At 40.5% G+C, this 19,695-nt stretch overlaps 1 protein-coding gene across 1 annotated transcript in view; it reads left to right on the forward strand.

Annotated features, from left to right (window-relative positions):
* Nucleotides 1-7,780: 7,780 nt before the first annotated feature.
* Nucleotides 7,781-19,695, forward strand: part of LOC123761403 (uncharacterized) — a 75,375-nt gene continuing 63,460 nt past the window's right edge. The window contains exon 1 of the mRNA XM_045747422.2: nucleotides 7,781-7,984. The gene's annotated coding sequence lies outside the window, so the exon portion shown is untranslated. The remainder of the gene's footprint in view (nucleotides 7,985-19,695) is intronic.

The following is a 19,695-nucleotide window of genomic DNA, read 5'->3' on the forward strand; positions in this document are numbered from 1 at the left end:
AAAAAGTAAAATAAAATTTAATTTAAAAAAGTGTAACAAAGAGACTTTGGATACCTAGCCCGCACTAGGTGACAAGGGGGTTAATTATGTTGACTCGTTGAGAGGGATAATAAGGTGAGACAAACCACATTGGGAAAGGAAAGTGTTGATGTTATCCTCATTAGCAATTGTAAACATTTTACCTCCTGAAGTCTTTCTCACTTTAATCATGCCATCTCTAACGAAGCACTGATGAATCGCAGCTGGGTTTTGATAACGGATTTGACGCAGGCGGTGGAGGAGTTGCTGTCTTTTTCTAGTCAAGCACTCGTTGATGTAGATTCCCTTTCGTTGGGATGCAGCTGTCCGGACAAGATGCGATTTTATGGACTGGGAAGCTAGCTTGAGGCTAATTTTTCGCTGGTTTTGTCCTGATGGATTCTTTTTGCCTACTCTGTAGGCAGCAATAATGTCCGTTTTATTTAGAGTTTAGTTTAGTTCATTTATTATGCGCCCCATACCCATCTTGTGGGCGGTGGTGGAAAGGGTTACAGAGGCACATAATGGGCTCAGGGACTGAACCCCACAATTCATTTAGCTAAGCAAGTTACAATCTTGATGAGCTAGTTACAAAATTCAATATAAGTCATCACATCAACAATGGGTTCGAGATCGACCTCAAGTACAGGTTCTAAATTAAGCAACTGACATATACAATACAATACAATACAATTTTATTTAGGTAAGGTACATACATACAATAAATATTTACAAGGATTGTTTGACTTATAGGTAGAGCTAGTACATACAATGCCTAAAGCCACTATTACGCAAAGCGTTTCGGGCATGATAAACTTAAATGACAAGCTTAATACTAATTGAGCATAATGAGTAGAATGAAAACAAGAAATGAAAACATAGATGAAAAAGCAGCACAAATACAATTATGTCGACAAACAGCGCTCTTTAAAGAAAAAAACAGACATTGGTTGACAATAGAAGGGTAAGGTAGGTTACAGGGAATTTATTAGGTATAGCTTCACTTTTAACTTAAACTGGTTGAGAGAGGTACAGTCTTTAACATGGTTGGGAAGGTCATTCCACATTCTGGGCCCCTTGATTTGTAGAGCATTTCTAGTTTGATTAAGTCGTACTCTAGGAATATCAAAACTGTATTTATTTCTGGTGTGGTGCTCATGGGTTCTGATACAACCTTCTATGAAGCTTTTGAGATCAGGATTGGCATTATAGTTTAGCGTTTTATATATGTATAATACACATGAGAGAATGTGCAGTGACTTAATGTCTAACATATTCAGAGATTTATGTAGGGGTACCGAGTGATGTCTGGGGCCAGAATTGGATATTGTCCTAATAGCAGCTTTGTGTTGAGTAATTAGAGGACGTAAGTGATTTTGGGTAGTAGAGCCCCAAGTACAAATACCATAGTTGAGATATGGATAGATAAGGGAGTAATAGAGAGTCACCAGGGCAGGGCGTGGTACATAATATCTGATCTTAGAAAGAATGCCCACAGTTTTTGAAACTTTTTTTGATATGTTTAGAATGTGTCCCTGGAAATTAAGCTTGTGGTTAATGAGAATGCCAAGGAATTTGCCATCTAATTTGTTACAAATTTGGGTATTGTTTATTTTGAGATTTATTTGATTAGAGGATTTATTGCCAAACAGAATATAAAAGGTTTTGTCAATGTTAAGGGTGAGTTTGTTGGCAGTTAGCCACAGATGGACTTTATTTAGCTCAGTATTTACTGTGGCATTTAGAGCAAGGGGATCAGGACTGGAGTAATGTGGAGAGCTAGTGTCACAATTTATATGTTTGTCCTGCACACCGCCCCCCATCCAGTGGGAAGCGGTGGATAGGTTACAATCTCTTAGTTACTACCTACAGTTAGCAAACTGGGGATATTTGGCTAAAATTTCTGGTAGCAGATCATTTTGAATGAAATATTGACACATCGCTGGAGTGACACGCAATTCGTCTTTTATGACAGCATGAACTATTTCAATACACTTTTCACCCTCACGTTCCTCAGGAATATCTTGGGACGACACAACAACAGTATCCCACAACAACCAGTATCCCATCCTCTCCAGGCAATGAGACAGTGAGGGATCACTACACGTTTTCTATCAAGCCCTGTTATATTGGAGAACACGGTGTCCATGCTTAATGCACATACTTGCCTTAGTTTAGTTTAGTTCATTTATTATGCACCCCATACCCATCTTGTGGGCGGTAGTGGAAAGAGTTACAGAGGCACATAATGGGCTCAGGGACTGAACCCCACAGTTCATTTAGCTAAGCAAATTACAATCTTGATGAACTAGTTACAAAATTCAATATAAGTCGTCACATCAACAATGGGTTCGAAATCGACCACAAGTACAATTTCTAAATTAAGCAACTGACATATGTGGAGAGTTAGTGTCACAATTTATATGTTTGCCCTGCACACTGCCCCCCATCCAGTGGGCAGCGGTGGATAGGTTACAATCACTCAGTTACTACCTACAGTTTGCAAACTGGGGATATTTGGCTAAAATTTCTGGTAACAGATCATTTTGAATGAAATATTTACACATCGCTGGAACATTGGTTATAGAATTGTCTCTAAATTCACGTATCTTTTCGCACTCCATCACATAGTGACTGAGTGTTTGTTTGACGTTGTTTGACATAGTTTGACGTATAGAAACTTTTGCAGGTGTTTTATAGAAACTTTTTGTAAGTGTAGTAATAGCCTATCTGTTCTTTATATAATTTATGGTGACGGTGTACATATATATACTTAACGGTGGGGGAAAGATATTTAATACATTGACAGAAGGAACAGTGTTTTGTTCATCCCCTCCTTTTTTATGCACTACATAGCCACTTTCTTGAAAGCGACTTGGGGTCGGATACTGTCATTTTGGTTCTACCATCAAAGAATCCGGTTGCGACCCATAGTGGCCATAACAAATATGAAGGCGTGTAAAGTAAAGTAAAGTAAAGTAAAGTCAATTTTATTCAGGAAAGTACATACATAGTTACCGACTTGGGGTCGGATACTGTCATTTTGGTTCTACCATCAAAGAATCCGGTTGCGACCCATAGTGGCCATAACAAATATGAAGGCGTGTAAAGTAAAGTAAAGTAAAGTAAAGTCAATTTTATTCAGGAAAGTACATACATAGTTATTTTACAAACATAATGTTGGATTTATAGATAGAGCTAGTACATAAAATACCTAAAGCCACTAGTACGCATAGCGTTTTGGGCTTGGTGAGGTGGGGGAAAAAACACTTAGACTAAAACTTATACAATACAATACAATACAATTTTATTTAGGTAAGGTACATACATACAATAAATATTTACAAGGATTGTTTAACTTATAGGTATAGCTAGTACATACAATGCCTAAAGCCACTATTACGCAAAGCGTTTCGGGCATGATAAACTTAAATGACAAGCTTAATACTAATTGAGCATAATGAGTAGAATGAAAACAAGAAATGAAAACATAGATGAAAAAGCAGCACAAATACAATTATGTCGAAAAACAGCGCTCTTTAAAGAAAAAAACAGACATTGGTTGACAATAGAAGGGTAAGGTAGGTTACAGGGAATTTATTAGGTATAGCTTCGCTTTTAACTTAAACTGGTTGAGAGAGGTACAGTCTTTAACATGGTTGGGAAGGTCATTCCACATTCTGGGCCCCTTGATTTGTAGAGCATTTCTAGTTTGATTAAGTCGTACTCTAGGAATATCAAAACTGTATTTATTTCTGGTGTGATGCTCATGGGTTCTGATACAACCTTCTATGAAGCTTTTGAGATCAGGATTGGCATTATAGTTTAGCGTTTTATATATGTATAATACACATGAGAGAATGTGCAGTGACTTAATGTCTAACATATTCAGAGATTTAAGTAGGGGTACCGAGTGGTGTCTGGGGCCAGAATTGGATACTGTCCTAATAGCAGCTTTGTGTTGAGTAATTAGAGGACGTAAGTGATTTTGGGTAGTAGAGCCCCAAGCACAAATACCATAGTTGAGATATGGATAGATAAGGGAGTAATAGAGAGTCACCAGGGCAGGGCGTGGTACATAATATCTGATCTTGGAAAGAATGCCCACAGTTTTTGAAACTTTTTTTGATATGTTTAGAATGTGTCCCTGGAAATTAAGCTTGTGGTCAATGAGAATGCCAAGGAATTTGCCATCTAATTTGTTACAAATTTGGGTATTGTTTATTTTGAGATTTATTTGATTAGAGGATTTATTGCCAAACAGAATATAAAAGGTTTTGTCAATGTTAAGGGTGAGTTTGTTGGCAGTTAGCCACAGATGGACTTTATTTAGCTCAGTATTTACTGTGGCATTTAGAGCAAGGGGATCAGGACTGGAGTAAATGAAGGTTGTGTCGTCAGCAAATAGAATTGGTTTGAGGTGTTGGGAGGCATTTGTAAGGTCATTAATGTAGATGAGAAAGAGGAGTAACTTAATAGTAATTGATTATGAATTGAGTTGAAAACAAAATGTGCACATCAATTTGCTGTGTATACTTGAACGTATTAATAACAAAATATATTAGGTATTATTAGGTATTTTTATCAAAATTATTAGGTATAGCTTAGCTCAACCTTGCCAATATGGCTTCAGACCCAAAAAAAGCACTAACGATGCACTTATTAGTATGCTTAACTCGATTCATACAGCTCTTGATAAAAATGAGTTCTCTGTTGGGTTGTTTGTGGACCTGCGTAAAGCTTTTGACACTGTCAACCACCAAAACCTTCTTCTTAAATTACATCATTATGGAGTCAGAGGACACTCCCTACAATACCTCAAATCCTACCTTACTGACAGGCTCCAATATGTTTCTGTGAATAACACAATTTCTCCCACCCTACCCATCAACATTGGTGTTCCCCAGGGCAGCATACTTGGCCCTCTCCTCTTTCTCATCTACATTAATGACCTTCCAAATGCCTCCCAACACCTCAAACCAATTCTATTTGCTGACGACACAACCTTCATTTACTCCAGTCCTGATCCCCTTGCTCTAAATGCCACAGTAAATACTGAGCTAAATAAAGTCCATCTGTGGCTAACTGCCAACAAACTCACCCTTAACATTGACAAAACCTTTTATATTCTGTTTGGCAATAAATCCTCTAATCAAATAAATCTCAAAATAAACAATACCCAAATTTGTAACAAATTAGATGGCAAATTCCTTGGCATTCTCATTGACCACAAGCTTAATTTCCAGGGACACATTCTAAACATATCAAAAAAAGTTTCAAAAACTGTGGGCATTCTTTCTAAGATCAGATATTATGTACCACGCCCTGCCCTGGTGACTCTCTATTACTCCCTTATCTATCCATATCTCAACTATGGTATTTGTGCTTGGGGCTCTACTACCCAAAATCACTTACGTCCTCTAATTACTCAACACAAAGCTGCTATTAGGACAATATCCAATTCTGGCCCCAGACATCACTCGGTACCCCTACTTAAATCTCTGAATATGTTAGACATTAAGTCACTGCACATTCTCTCATGTGTATTATACATATATAAAACGCTAAACTATAATGCCAATCCTGATCTCAAAAGCTTCATAGAAGGTTGTATCAGAACCCATAAGCATCACACCAGAAATAAATACAGTTTTGATATTCCTAGAGTACGACTTAATCAAACTAGAAATGCTCTACAAATCAAGGGGCCCAGAATGTGGAATGACCTTCCCAACCATGTTAAAGACTACCTCTCTCAACCAGTTTAAGTTAAAAGCGAAGCTATACCTAATAAATTCCCTGTAACCTACCTTACCCTTCTATTGTCAACCAATGTCTGTTTTTTTTCTTTAAAGAGCGCTGTTTGTCGACATAATTGTATTTGTGCTGCTTTTTCATCTATGTTTTCATTTCTTGTTTTCATTCTACTCATTATGCTCAATTAGTATTAAGCTTGTCATTTAAGTTTATCATGCCCGAAACGCTTTGCGTAATAGTGGCTTTAGGCATTGTATGTACTAGCTATACCTATAAGTTAAACAATCCTTGTAAATATTTATTGTATGTATGTACCTTACCTAAATAAAATTGTATTGTATTGTTGTATTGTATATAGTTAAGACAGTTAGATGTTAAATTAACTTAATTTCTATGTTTTCTGTTAAACCCCAATTATACTTTCGGGTATATAAATAAATAAACACTCCCTACAATACCTCAAATCCTACCTTACTGACAGGCTCCAATGTGTTTCTGTGAATAATACAATTTCTCCCACCCTACCCATCAACATTGGTGTTCCCCAGGGCAGCATACTTGGCCCTCTCCTCTTTCTCATCTACATTAATGACCTTCCAAATGCCTCCCAACACCTGAAACCAATCCTATTTGCTGACGACACAACCTTCATTTACTCCAGTCCTGATCCCCTTGCTCTAAATGCCACAGTAAATACTGAGCTAAATAAAGTCCATCTGTGGCTAACTGCCAACAAACTCACCCTTAACATTGACAAAACTTTCTATATTCTGTTTGGCAATAAATCCTCTAATCAAATAAATCTCAAAATAAACAATACCCAAATTTGTAACAAATTAGATGGCAAATTCCTTGGCATTCTCATTGACCACAAGCTGAATTTCCAGGGACACATTCTAAACATATCAAAAAAAGTTTCAAAAACTGTGGGCATTCTTTCTAAGATCAGATATTATGTACCACGCCCTGCCCTGGTGACTCTCTATTACTCCCTTATCTATCCATATCTCAACTATGGTATTTGTGCTTGGGGCTCTACTACCCAAAATCATTTACGTCCTCTAATTACTCAACACAAAGCTGCTATTAGGACAATATCCAATTCTGGCCCCAGACATCACTCGGTACCCCTATTCAAATCCCTGAATATGTTAGACATTAAGTCACTGCACATTCTCTCATGTGTACTATACATATACAAAACGCTAAATTGTAATGCCAATCCTGATCTCAAAAGCTTCATAGAAGGGTGTAACAGAACCCATGAGCACCACACCAGAAATAAATACAGTTTTGATATTCCTAGAGTACGACTTAATCAAACCAGAAATGCTCTACAAATCAAGGGGCCCAGAATGTGGAATGACCTTCCCAACCATGTTAAAGACAGTACCTCTCTCAACCAGTTTAAGATAAAAACTAAACACTACCTAATAAATTCCCTGTAATCTACCTCACTCCTCTATTGTCAACCCATGTCCGTTATTTTCTTTTTTTTTTAATCAACACTGTTTGTCAACCTATTGTATTTGTGCTGCTTTTTCAGTCATGTTCCCCCCCTTTTTTTTTTTTTTTTTTTATCTTTATTTGTATTTGTTCTCAACACTTTTTATTCTTTATGCTCAATTAGTATTAAGTTCTAGATATTAATGTTTTTCTTGCCCGAAACGCATTGCGTAATAGTGGCTTTAGGCATTGTATGTACTAGCTCTATCTATATATCAATCCATTAATGTAACATCACTTGTATGTATATACCTTACCTGAATAAACATCTGAATCTGAATCTGAAATAAATAAATAAGTTGCCCCTGACTTCATCGCGATGACGTGTGAGAAAACGAATCGATATAATTATAATTGATCTTTCTTGCAGGGGCTTCTATATTCCTATAGTGTGAAATATATATAAATATAAAATATTTGTACTTTATTCACTTGCGTAAACCCATTTGTGGACTAAGTATTACCTATCTGTCAATATGGTACCAAATATAAAATGCGTATTCGGGGAAGGCAGCGGACACGAACATAACACGATAACAGGGAGACTGAAATCCGTTAGATAAGACGTGTACCCGTACACACCTAGGACAAGTACTGCAAGTACTGGGGGGACACAGGTTTATCTGAGTGTGGTGAGATATACGTGGCAAGAAGCAAGAAAGATAGCAAGGGCTCCCACCCATACAGGGCACGACTTCCTGAGGTAACCAACCCCCAAGACGTTTTCTTAGAAGTAATTAGGGTAACTGAGTTAATCATCAAGCCCTTACGTTACCTAGACGTTAGCTGCTACTGTAACTGGTGTGTGAGTGAGTGTAAGCATGGTGTGGGCAGCACCTGGAGGCTCACTATGGCCAGTCTTGCCCCCCTAGCATCAAGACAAACCTTGATTTACCAACCTTCATTTACTCCAGTCCTGACCCTCTTGCTCTAAATGCCACAGTAAATACTGAGCTAAATAAAGTCCATCTTTGGCTAACTGCCAACAAACTCACCCTTAACATTGACAAAACCTTCTATATTCTGTTTGGCAATAAATCCTCTAGTCTTATAAATCTCAAAATAAACAATACCCAAATTTGTAACAAATTAGATGGCAAATTCCTTGGCATTCTCATTGACCACAAGCTGAATTTCCAGGGACACATTCTAAATATATCAAAAAAAGTTTCAAAAACTGTGGGCATTCTTTCTAAGATCAGATATTATGTACCACGCCCTGCCCTGGTGACTCTCTATTACTCCCTTATCTATCCTTATCTCAACTATGGTATTTGTGCTTGGGGTTCTACTACCCAAAATCACTTACGTCCTCTAATTACCCAACACAAAGCCGCTATTAGAACAATATCCAACTCTGGCCCCAGACATCACTCGATACCCCTACTCAAATCTCTTAATATGTTAGATATTAAGTCACTGCACATTCTCTCATGTGTATTATACATATATAAAATGCTAAACTATAATGCCAATCCTGATCTTAAAAGCTTCATAGAAGGTTGTAACAGAACCCATGAGCACCACACCAGAAATAAATACAGTTTTGATATTCCTAGAGTACGTCTTAATCAAACTAGAAATGCTCTGCAAATCAAGGGGCCCAGAATGTGGAATGACCTTCCCAACCATGTTAAAGACTGTACCTCTCTCAACCAGTTTAAGATAAAAACTAAACACTACCTAATAAATTCCCTGTAATCTACCTCACTCCTCTATTGTCAACCCATGTCTGTTATTTTCTTTTTTTTTTTAATCAACACTGTTTGTCAACCTATTGTATTTGTGCTGCTTTTTCAGTCATGTTCCCCTTTTTTTTTATCTTTATTTGTATTTGTTCTCAGCACCTTTTATTCTTTATGCTCAATTAGTATTAAGTTCTAGATATTAATGTTTTTCTTGCCCGAAACGCATTGCGTAATAGTGGCTTTAGGCATTGTATGTACTAGCTCTATCTATATATCAATCCATTAATGTAACATCACTTGTATGTATATACCTTACCTGAATAAACATCTGAATCTGATAATCATCTTGACAAGCAGGATATAGGTCATTGTATCCAAGATAATAGTTATAATAATTACCATAATAATTACAATAATAACAGTAAAAATAATAATAATTTGTTTAGGAAAAGTACATATATACATACATAAGATACAAGAAGACTGTAGGAGACATAGGTAAGGCCAGTACTCTGCCTAAGATGTTTCGGCATTGGATTATTAAACATACAAAACTCAACCCAGCCTAACATATCCTGACCTAATCTAACTAATTTCCTAACATAACACAGCCCAAACTAACTAAATCAGCCTAACCTGACCTGCCCTGCCATAAAAACTTAGCTTAACCTGAATTTACCTGAGGGCCAATAACACTAGTGGCCTTGATAAGGACAGGAAGCCGGCGGCTTGTTAAAGGTCTCTTCTACTCCTTTTGCCAGTCAGCCCAATAGACATTATATAAGACACTCGCCTGGCGTTCCGCGAGCACTTTGTCATGGGTTCGTATCCTGGCCGGGGAGGATACGATTTGCGCCCAGTAAGGGCGCAAATCCTTAACTGTAGCCTCTGTTTAACTCAACAGTAAAATGAGTACTTGGTTGTAACAATGATTCTTCGCGGCGGGGATCGTATTCCAGGGACCTGCCCGAAACGCTACGCGTACTAGTGGCTGTACAAGAATGTAGCAACTCTTGTATGTATCTCAAAAAAATAAATAAATAAATATATATCCATAATTGAATCACTTAAAACCAAAGCTGGAAACATTATAGAAATACCATCTATGATATATAAGAGTGCTGCCCCTGCTCCTGCACTACCCATAGCTCTGTTATTCAACAAATCTCTCGAGTGTCATACTTTTCCAGATATCCTTAAAAGAGCAAAGGTAACGCCACTTTATACAGGAGGCGAGACAGCTGACATAATCAATTACGAACCAGTATCAAATCTACCTATACAATACTTTCAAAAATATTTGAAAAAAATATTTACAAACAGCTCTTTTCCTATTTTGTAAAACTCAACATACTAAGTCCCTGCCAGTTTGGCTTCCGTTCCCAAAAGAGTACCAATGTTGCCATTATTAGTCTGCTTAATATAATCTACACAGCCCCTGACAAAAATGAGTTCCCAATTGGCCTCTTCACTGACATGAGAAAGGCCTTTGATACTGTAAACCATAACTACAGTACATCTTACTTAAACTTCACCACTATGGTATTCGAGGTCTTGCCCTGAACTATATGCATTCCTATCTCAGTGACAGACACCAATATGTAGCCATCAATAGCATAATCTTCCCCATTCTACCATTGATTACCTATTAACCTATTTACCTACCTACCTATTAATTCCACTGACGTCAATGAGATAATCCTTTCCCTTAAAACCAAGTCTGGTGCCGTTGAGGGGATACCAACTTTAATTTACAAAAAAGCCTCCAGATCTTTAGCCCCTGCTATTGCTTTGCTCTTCAACAAGTCACTTGAACTCCAAACCTTCCCAGATATTCTAAAAAAAGCAAGAGTAACGCCTGTCCACAAATGTGGTAATCTCACAGATGTTAACAACTACAGACCTATATCTATCCTGCCAAACTTGTCAAAAATTTTTGAAAAACTAATCTATAAGCAGCTTTACTCATATCTAGCCAAACTCAATATACTTAGCCCTTGCCAATATGGCTTCAGACCCCAAAAAAGCACTAACGATGCACTTATTAGTATGCTTAACTCGATTCATACAGCTCTTGATAAAAATGAGTTCCCTGTTGGGTTGTTTGTGGACCTGCGTAAAGCTTTTGATACTGTCAACCACCAAAACCTTCTTCGTAAATTACATCATTATGGAGTCAGAGGACACTCCCTACAATACCTCAAATCCTACCTTACTGACAGGCTCCAATATGTTTCTGTGAATAATACAATTTCTCCCACCCTATTCATCAACATTGGTGTTCCCCAGGGCAGCATACTTGGCCCTCTCCTCTTTCTCATCTACATTAATGACCTTCCAAATGCCTCCCAACACCTCAAACCAATTCTATTTGCTGACGACACAACCTTCATTTACTCCAGTCCTGATCCCCTTGCTCTAAATGCCACAGTAAATACTGAGCTAAATAAAGTCCATCTGTGGCTAACTGCCAACAAACTCACCCTTAACATTGACAAAACCTTCTATATTCTGTTTGGCAATAAATCCTCTAATCAAATAAATCTCAAAATAAACAATACCCAAATTTGTAACAAATTAGATGGCAAATTCCTTGGCATTCTCATTGACCACAAGCTGAATTTCCAGGGACACATTCTAAACATATCAAAAAAAGTTTCAAAAACTGTGGGCATTCTTTCTAAGATCAGATATTATGTACCACGCCCTACCCTGGTGACTCTCTATTACTCCCTTATCTATCCATATCTCAACTATGGTATTTGTGCTTGGGGCTCTACTACCCTAAATCACTTACGTCCTCTAATTACTCAACACAAAGCCGCTATTAGGACAATATCCAATTCTGGCCCCAGACATCACTCGGTACCCCTACTTAAATCTCTGAATATGTTAGACATTAAGTCACTGCACATTCTCTCATGTGTATTATACATATATAAAACGCTAAACTATAATGCCAATCCTGATCTCAAAAGCTTCATAGAAGGTTGTATCAGAACCCATGAGCATCACACCAGAAATAAATACAGTTTTGATATTCCTAGAGTACGACTTAATCAAACTAGAAATGCTCTACAAATCAAGGGGCCCAGAATGTGGAATGACCTTCCCAACCATGTTAAAGACTGTACCTCTCTCAACCAGTTTAAGTTAAAAGTGAAGCTATACCTAATAAATTCCCTGTAACCTACCTTACCCTTCTATTGTCAACCAATGTCTGTTTTTTTCTTTAAAGAGCGCTGTTTGTCGACATAATTGTATTTGTGCTGCGTTTTCATCTATGTTTTCATTTCTTGTTTTCATTCTACTCATTATGCTCAATTAGTATTAAGCTTGTCATTTAAGTTTATCATGCCCGAAACGCTTTGCGTAATAGTGGCTTTAGGCATTGTATGTACTAGCTCTACCTATAAGTCAAACAATCCTTGTAAAAATTTATTGTATGTATGTACCTTACCTAAATAAAATTGTATTGTATTGTATTGTATTGTATTGTATTGACAGTAGGAGTGCCACAGGGCAGCATCTTGGGACCTCTCCTATTTCTTATATTCATCAATGATTTGCCAAATGTTTCTAACATTCTTAAACCTATTTGCTGACGATACGATCTTCATCTATTCTGACCTCAATCCCCACATACTAAATAATATTGTCAACGATGAATTAAAAAAAGTCCACTCATGGATGACAACCAACAAACTTACACTAAACACAGAAAAGACCTACTACATTTTATGTAGTAGGTCTTTGTGTAGTAGGTCACCTTGTAGGTATTTGTGCTTGGGGGGTTCTATTATGCAAAATCATTTACGTCCTCTAATTACTCAACACAAAGCCGCTATTAGAACAATATCTAACTCTGGCCCCAGACAGCACTCGGTACCCTTACCCAAATCTTTGAATATGTTAGATATTAAGTCACTGCACATCTTCTTGTGTACTCTATATATTTAAAACTCTGAACGGCAATGTCAATCCTGACCTTAAAAGTATCTACAGTCGACCAACAAATTGGGTCACATCTGACCCGCGCCACATTTATAATTGGCGCCACCAACAGCTAAACACAGAAAACAACTGCCTCGTCGCAGCACCATGGATCAGCTGACGCCATAAACACAACACACCGCCCTACGGTGCGGCAAGTCTTCCTCTAACATACACCTCTGTTCTAGTCGCCGCTCCTCTGTCTACAGCACAACACAACAAGCACTTTTGAAACTCTTTATCATCCTGAACATAAACGCCTCTACCAACATCTGTACTGGTGCAGTCATCGGGAGGACAAAACCCTTCATGCAAACTGCACCTACTATCAAGAAGAAGACCTTAAAAGTTTCCTAGAAGGTTGTAACAGAACCCATGGGTACCACACCAGAAACAAATACCTATTTGATATTCCCAGAGTGTGACTTAACCAAACTAGAAATGCTCTACAACTCAGGGGACCCAGAATGTGGAATGACCTCCCTAATCATATCAAAGGCTGTACCTCTCTCAACCAATTTAAGAGTAGAACTAAGTACTACCTAATTAACTCCCTGTAACCTACCTTACCCATAAATGTCAACCCATGTCTTGCTATTCTAAACAATGATGTTTGTTGACCAACTTGTACAATTGCTAATTTTTGCCATGTTCACCCCCTTTTTTTTCTTTTTTTATTCCCTTTTTTCAACAAAATTTATACTTTACTCCCATTTATTATTAAGTTTTAGTCTAAGTGTTTTTCCTCCACACCTTGCCCGAAACGCTATGCGTATTAGTGACTTTAGGTATTGTGTATACTGTACTAGTTCTATCTATAAATCCAACAGTATGTTTGTAACTCTGCATCTATGTATGTACTTTTCCTAAATATAATAATAATAATAATAATATTATTATTATTATTATTATTATTATTATTATTATTATTATTATTATTATTATTATTATTTGGTAGTAAATCATCAAATCGGATTCAACTTCAGATAGACAATGTTAACATTACCAATAAAAATTAGGGGAAGTACCTTGGCCTATATATAGACAAGAGACTAAACTTCAGCACCCACATACAACATATAGCTAAAAAAGTTTAAGAAACGGTCAGTATACTTTCTAAAATCAGATATTATGTTCCAAACTCTGCTCTCCTCTCATTATACTACACACACTAATCCATCCCTATCTTACATATGGTATCTGTACATGGGTTTCAACCACTGCAAATTGCCTGAAGTCTATCATCACTCAGCAAAAATCTGCTATCAGAATTATAACAAAATCTGTATTCAGACAATACACAGCTCCTCTGTTTAAATCCCATAACATGCTAAACATACACTCACACCACACATTCTCATGTGCTATCTACATGTACAAAACCTTATTCCTAAATGCTTATCTTGATCTGAGACTTTTCCCTGATAGGTGTAATAGCACCTATTAGCACCCATGAGCACTACACCAGAAATAAATATCTCTGATACCACCAGAGTCTGACTAAATCTGTGCAAACACTCCATTCAAATAAATGGGCCCAGTCTTTGGAACTCACTTCCTGATGAATTAAAAAAATTGTCCAACCCATGATCTTTTCAAAAGTAAAATACAAAAAGTACCTAATTTCATCCTCATAGTTTCCTGCCTTGTGCTTCAAACTCACACTGTATCTTGTACTACACAGTTAGTTTAGTTCATTTATTATGCACCCCTTACCCATCCTGTGTGTGGTAGAGGAAAGGTTTACAGAGGCACATAATGGGCTCAGGGACTGAATCCTAAAATTCATTTAGCTAAGCAAGTTAATCTTGATGAGCTAGTTACAGAAATTTAATGTACAGTATATTGTTATATCAAGAATTAATGGGTTCGAGACCAACCACAAGTACAAGTGTTTGGGCAATGCATTAATTTTCTTAGTGTCTCTGTTAACCTAGCAGTACTGTAGTTGGGGATCTGGGAGTTATTTAGCTTGAATTAATTTATTTGTGGACAGGTTGCCTGTGTATGTATATACTGTATATATATATACATATGCGGAAAATCCACAGAGAAATGAGAAAGGAAGTGAACGTTTTGGCCTGATTAAAGCCGTTGTCAACACTAGACTGACTAGTGGAAAGAGAGGGAGGGTACAGGCCAACACCTGGAACCTGACCAACCCATCTCTAGGGAAAGAATTAACCAGAAATAGGTATAGCTTAGCTTAGAATACTCAAAGAGGATTAAGGGGTCAGAGAATAAGGATGAAAAATTAAAGAAAAACCTCATGAACACACAATATATGAATGTAAAATTGTAATGAGACATTGTAAGCCTCCCTATCAGAGTTTTTTCTTAAACTGTTGTGCAATATTATAACTTAAAAATGGATCAAGTTTGTACATACCAGTACTAACAGTAAGAAGATTTGGACACTGACTGATTAGAGCAGACTCAATCAAATTCCGTTCCACAAAACCACCACAATTGGTAATGCTTTTCGCCCCATTCCAGTTAATAGTGTGATCACATAAACTCGTGTGCAGATACAATGCGTTAGACGTTTGGGCAGTTCTAATACTATAAGTATGTTGTGACAACCGCAATTGTAAGGACTTTCCTGTTTGTCCAAGGTACACAAAATCACAATCATTGCAGGGAATCGAATACACACAACCTGCTGTACCAGGGGAGTTTTTTATTAAATTGGACTTGATCGTACTATTAGTGAACACCAAATTGATATTAAGTTTCTTAAAAACCGGAGACAGTTTTTCAAGTCCACTCGCATAAGGTACCACCAATGAGTTACTAATTTCTGGTTTCGCTTTGGGGACGTGATTATAAAACGTACGCTTGGCTTGTTCGAACGAGCAATCCAAAAACCTCTTAGGATATTGTAAACACTTCCCAATTTCATATATTTTAGCAATCTCTTCATCAAAAAACTCAGGGCTGCATACCCTCAAAGCTCATAGAAACATTCCTGAAAATACTGCCTGTTTAACTTTACTATGATGATTTGAATAAAAATGAACATACGACCCCACGTTGGTAGGTTTCCTATACATTAAATTTGAACTGTCTAGTGACTCTATGAATCATAATGTCCAAAAACGGAAGAGTACCATTCTCCTGTCGTGTGTCTCTGGCAACTGTTTTCCTGTCTCCAGCTCTGTGCCTTGTGGAGTGTTGCTGTGTCCTTGGTGGTGCATGAGCCAGGAGTGATTTCACATGTACTCGGGCTGCATGCGCCTAGGGGTCATCTTCCCTAGGTGCTCCGTAAGTACTCCCCTTGGGGCTGCTTTTCACAAGTCACCTTGGGGTCTACCTCCGCTGTGTCTTTTGCTACTCAATGATTGACCGCCCTTGGAGTCGGCTGGGGTGTTCGGGCTTCTCTGTTTGCCTCTAGGTATGGGATAGTTTTCGTCACTGGTTGGGGCGCAGGGTACTGTGCAGCTAGTTCTCACCTCTCATAGTGGCCAGCTCTGTTCTGCCTGGGTACGTGTTCCTCTTGTGGGGTATTGTTTTCCTTTTTGTTTTTCCTGCATGGTGGGGGTCTGCCTTTGCTTGGTCACACCCAATTGTAGTCCTTCGCTAGGCCTCCATGAGTGTCCATGTCCCAGGGATTCAGCTTTAGGAGTTTGCTCGGTAGTTTTGGGCGCCGGTTAGCAGTACCCTGCCTGGGCTTCCCTTAGTGGAATACCCTGACTCGAGGTAAACTTGGGAAACTTGGAAACTTGGCCTTGGGAAACCTCACTGGGGCTTTGTGGTCAATGGGTACAACCCCTGGGTCCCCTCTCACTTGATGCGAGTCTGACAGTTGCTCTGTCCCCTTGTCTTAGGGTGACTCTGGGTGTGCCTCTGTCATGCTGCCTGTTAGGTCAGTGACACATTCGACCCAGAGTCTTACGAGTTTTGTAGCTTGTTCGTACTCCAGTTCACCCAGACTGATGATCATGATGTGTGGGTTCAGGGAGCTTCGGCGTTGCATGCTCAGTTTCGATTGCTGCAGCGTGCTAGGTTGGTTTGCTACCCCAGATACCCCGGATGTCCGTCACTTCGACTTTGGTTCCGTCCGCACCTCCTTGTTCTTTCCCTTCTGTTGTGCGTCCTGCTCCTTCCCCCGTGCTTCCGGCTCCGAAACATCTGAGGGCTTCGGAGTCGGGGCAGGGTTTAGATGGTGTTGAGACTTGGGCAGTTTCGGGGAAGTCCCCTTCCGGTGTGACGACAGAGGCATTTGAGCCTGATCCTCCAGCCGGAGCTTCTAGGTCTGACCCATGGGTCCCCCTTTGTTCCTGCTTTTTCGGCTGCTCATGACTTTTCTTTAGAGACGTGGGGTTTGGAGGATGGCTTAGCCCCTAGGTCCTCGTTGGGAGGTTCCCAGGGCAGGGGAGGGGTTGACTTGAGGGCCTTGGGTCCTGTTGGATCCCACTTGGGTTTTTGTATCCTCGGAGCAGGGCTTGGTGTTACAAGGGATGGGGTTCTCTTTTCCTCCTCCTCGTACAAGTTGGATTTGATGTCTACCCCTCCCCGGGTTCAGTTTCGTGATCTCGAGGATTCTTCGGTCCCATTTTTCCAGGGTTTTCGGCCTCCCGCATCCCGCCACATGTTGTGCGGGAGGCTATTGCAGCTTATCCCCTTGTGTGAGCCGGATTATGTCTTCGTAATGGATCCTACTTCTTTCGTGTATGGCGTTTCCTGTCCTTACTGGGTTTGTTATGAGGTTCCGGCATCATCCTGGCTTGGAGACTGCCCATTTTTCTCATTGGAGGCGTGGCATTCGTTCTGTCGGTCCCGCACGCTTGAGTGGCGCGAGGATACGCGAAGCTCATATGGTGGTTCAGGTTTTCCTGGGGGGCCGAGTTTGAGCACCTCACTGCGTGTTTGTTCACCCCTGCCCTTCCTCGGGATGTCAGTGTGGTGCAGCTTCATGTGCAGGTCTTTTCTCTTTCGGCTGCATTGGTCACTGAGGACTTGTGCGCCCGTGGCCTGTTGGCATCAGCCTTGCGATTCTTTTTTTACTTCTCAAACTGTCCTCGGACTGGCTTGAGGAGTATGTGGAGGCGCTTGGGACCGCTCCGGAGTCTGGTGCATTGGCCTCGGCGGTGCGTGTGTTGTCTGCACTTTTGAAGCTGTTTGTGCTAATCCTGCAGGATGTAGTGTCACTGTTTTTTGCTTCCTATCTCACGTGTAAGCAGTCGGTGCTTGCTTCTTATGTGGAGTCTGCTTGGGCCCTGGCTCTTAGGCTTTCTTCATCTTTTTGCCCATTGCTGTCTGCAGAGTCTGCGGATGTGCAGTATCTGCAGGCAGCTTCGTCTAGTTGTTGTTCAATGTCGTACTTGTTGGTTCTCCGGAGGGGGGGGCCTGTGGGGGGTCTTCCTGGATAAGTCATGCCAGGGCTCGGGGTTCCTCCCGTCATGGTAGGCCAGTGGTGCCAGTTTCGGTCTTTCTGTGCAGTCTTTGGAACCGTCTTCGTCTGGTCGGCGTGGTGATCGCTCTGTGCAGAGGTCGAGTTCTCGTAAAGGGCGTCGGCCCTTCCGTGGTTCATCCCATTGATGGGGTGATGGTGGGGAGGCTCGTTCTGTTTGCTCGTGCCTGGTCCCACGATTTGTGGGCCTTTCAGGTCGTTTCGTGTGGCCTGCGGTAGTGTTGGGTTGCCCTTCCTCTTTCTGGGTTGGCGGGGCAGGACTCTTCTCCTACACTCAGTTGGGTCATCTCGAAGTGCGTTCGCTTGGGTGTGGTCGAAATGATCTCGTCCCTCAAGTGGGTTCTCGCCTGTTTCCGGTTCCAAAACGGAGTGCACAGACGGGTTCATTCTGAATTTGTCCTGTCTGAACCTGTGGGTTTATTGCCCCTCCTTTCAGATGACCACTCTGTCCCAGGACCGTCTTCTGTTGGAGCCAGGCACTTAGTTGGTGTCCCTGGACTTCTAGGACGCTTATTGGCCCGTCCAAATTTATCCGGAGTTCAGGGACTGGCTCGGTTTTGTTGTGGGGCATCAAGGTTGCCTTCCATTTGCCTTGAATCTGGCACCTCGTATTTTCATACGCCTTACCCGGGTCGTAGTGGCCTGTCTGCTTCTTTTCGGTGTTCGAATTCTGGGCTACCTCGACGACTGGCTGGTGTGGGCTTCCAGACGGGCCTCGTGTCTGCTCGCCAGGGATTTGGTTCTTTCCCAGCTCGCCGGGTTCAGGTTCCTGGTGTACTGGAGGAAGTCCCATCTGATTCCCTCTCAGGTTCGGTCTTGGTTGGGTCTTGTGTGAGATGCTCAGACCGCTTCCTTGTCTCTCCCTCTAGAGGCTCTGCTTCGGCTGCAGCCCGAGCTTCGCCTGTTTCTAGGGGGCTCCCGAGTCACAAGACAGTTGCTCCATGGTTTGTGCGGGAGCCTGAACTTTGCCATGATGATCTACCCGCTGGGTCGGGTATGGCTTCGTTGTCTGTGGTTCTTTCAGGGACATCCTATCTACCTCTTTCTCGCGATTGTTAGGTTCGGCCTCTGGGGGCCTTGCGTCGGTTGCTGTGTCACCAGCTTCCTCTTCGTGTTTTTCGTAGTTCAGTGCCTTGGTGCCTCCCTGTGCCCTAAATCGGTGTGTTCACAGACGTGTCGTTTCTTGGCTGGGACTTTGTAAGCAGTGCTCACCAGACCGGTTAGGGACGGTGGGGTGTGTCCTGTCAGGCTCACAGCACAGTGCTGGAGTTCGCAGCTGTATGGATGTCGATTCAAAGGGTTCAGGTCGCCCGCGGATCG

The sequence above is a fragment of the Procambarus clarkii genome, chromosome 7 (genome assembly GCF_040958095.1).
Source record: "Procambarus clarkii isolate CNS0578487 chromosome 7, FALCON_Pclarkii_2.0, whole genome shotgun sequence".
Taxonomy (NCBI): Eukaryota; Metazoa; Arthropoda; class Malacostraca; order Decapoda; family Cambaridae; genus Procambarus; species Procambarus clarkii.